The sequence below is a fragment of the Acanthaster planci genome, linkage group LG08, assembly GCF_054643075.1.
Source record: "Acanthaster planci isolate LZ-2023a linkage group LG08, COTS_SCS, whole genome shotgun sequence".
Taxonomy (NCBI): Eukaryota; Metazoa; Echinodermata; class Asteroidea; order Valvatida; family Acanthasteridae; genus Acanthaster; species Acanthaster planci.
The window spans coordinates 12,163,806-12,165,780 of record NC_141784.1 but is presented as its reverse complement, the minus strand read 5'-3'; the positions used below and the strand labels follow the sequence as shown (position 1 = coordinate 12,165,780).

The 1,975-nt window shown below is 41.8% G+C and overlaps 1 protein-coding gene across 3 annotated transcripts in view; it reads left to right on the top strand.

Moving 5' to 3' along the window:
• LOC110984208 (transmembrane protein 161B-like) overlaps nt 1-1,975 on the top strand; it is a 56,278-nt gene that overhangs the window by 50,436 nt on the left and 3,867 nt on the right. The window lies entirely within an intron of this gene.

The window sequence follows — 1,975 nt, the reverse complement described above, 5'->3', positions numbered from 1 at the left end:
ACGCGTACACAATATATATGGATGGCTCGACCACCACCAGGGCCGGCTTCGTGTGCGCGTACGCGCACGCGTGCACGACCGGTGATATGACTGCTGGCCAATCAGCGGCGGGTAAGTTTGAGCGAGTGGCCTTGGGGCCGGGGATCTCATGACCTCGATTCCATGGGCTGGCTGCGTGCGCGTTCCTTGACTAGCCTCTGGTCAGTTGTGTTGAGTATGAAAACGTAGACTTGGAATCAAGTCGTTAGTCCGTCGTGTTTGTCTTCCATACGCTGCGTCATATTGTCACGGACATATATAAAAAACCTGGACTTGCAACGCCTTTGTATGAAGAAGAAGCCAACCAGCGGCCATTTTACCGAGCCGAATACGAATGCGTGGGTCGGCTCCCTTCTATTGACGTCAGGAAGAACAAAGGCGGGCATTGCCAGAAAAGCTTTGTATTCGGCTGGGTAAAATGGCCGCGAGTGGATTCCATGACTCTATAAGCTGATTAAGGGCATTGCGAGTCCAGATTTTATTATACACGTCCGTGCATATAGTGCGCAGCCCGTTCACGGTTGACTGCGATCCATGAGAAACTGCCGGAACACATATTGGAATTATGGTCAGAGTGGCTTAACATGTAAAAATCAGGAGGGTTTTTGGAAAACAGTCCTTAATTTTTTGAACGTACATTGCATTGACAATACGCCTCAAATCAATAATCTACTCTTATTGCATTACATTGAATGAAATGGTTGACGCCGTTTAACAATAAATAACAATTTATACAATATATATGAAATAACACTTGATATGCTCATGTATTTTAACATAGAGAATGTTGAATGCAAACAATTTTGCTAAGATGGGTTGAATTTGTATTTTTTCTATCTCAAAACGAGACACAGATAATTGGTTGCCACTTTTCTAGTGAGCATCAAGTCTCATCTCCTGGGGAAAAATGAAAATTGAATTTAATAGCCCTACTGACTACTGGCTATGTTCTCACCCATCTATGGCTCCGTGCAAAGCAAATCCATAAACATTTAGCTTGTCATGCTGATCGACGTGGATTGCAAAATTCGGGTCTTCATTGACATAGGATCGTCTCCTCAGTCTATGTCTTCCACGTAGTTCTACCCCTTCAGGGTCTAGCATGCGTTGCCCTCCAAGGACGACGCTCCTACAAAAAAAATTCACACAATGTACGATGTCTAAAAACAAGAAGAGTAAAAAACATTCAAATGAAAACTAGATGAGAAATGTATTGCGTCAGCAATTGATAATGTTTTATTCTTGTCGGTCTACCTTGGAACAATGATGCTATAGCGTGACAACATTCTTCTTGCCATGGCCCGGCATCCCAGATTGTGGCCACTGCCTTGTAATTCAGCCTACGAAGAATAAGTCGTTAAATAAATAAGAAAGCAATTATCTGGTTGCCCTATTAGTATTTCCAAAAGCACCGGGAAATGAAACGTTCGTAGGATTAAATTAATTTACAGTTGATAACCAGCACAACTGTATGTGTAACATCTTCTAGCATATGAAATACAGTACTGTAACATAAAACCATGTAACTCTACTTTTGAACACAGAAATTACTTTACATAAAACCTGCATACAACCCACTTCCGTGCAAAAAGTGGTAGAGGACATGCACCAGATTTAAAGATTGAGGGCATACGAGCAATGAAACCCAACAAAGGAATATTCTGTAAGTAAAATTCTTATATTTAATTAATTTGGTACAATAATAGCGGATCGAGAATGTATTTGACACAACCACTGCTTGAATGAAACTTGCATACAAAAGAAATGTTTCAACCTAAAGTGTCTCTTCTCTCACTGCTACCGTTTTCAAGACGTTCTGTTACCCCTACCCGCAAACTTATTAGGAACCAGTTCAGTGTAAAGTCGTCAGGACTTCTTCTCCTAAGATTCAATTTGCGGAGAATTCGGTGCAGCGTTCTCAGGCTGACAGCACAAG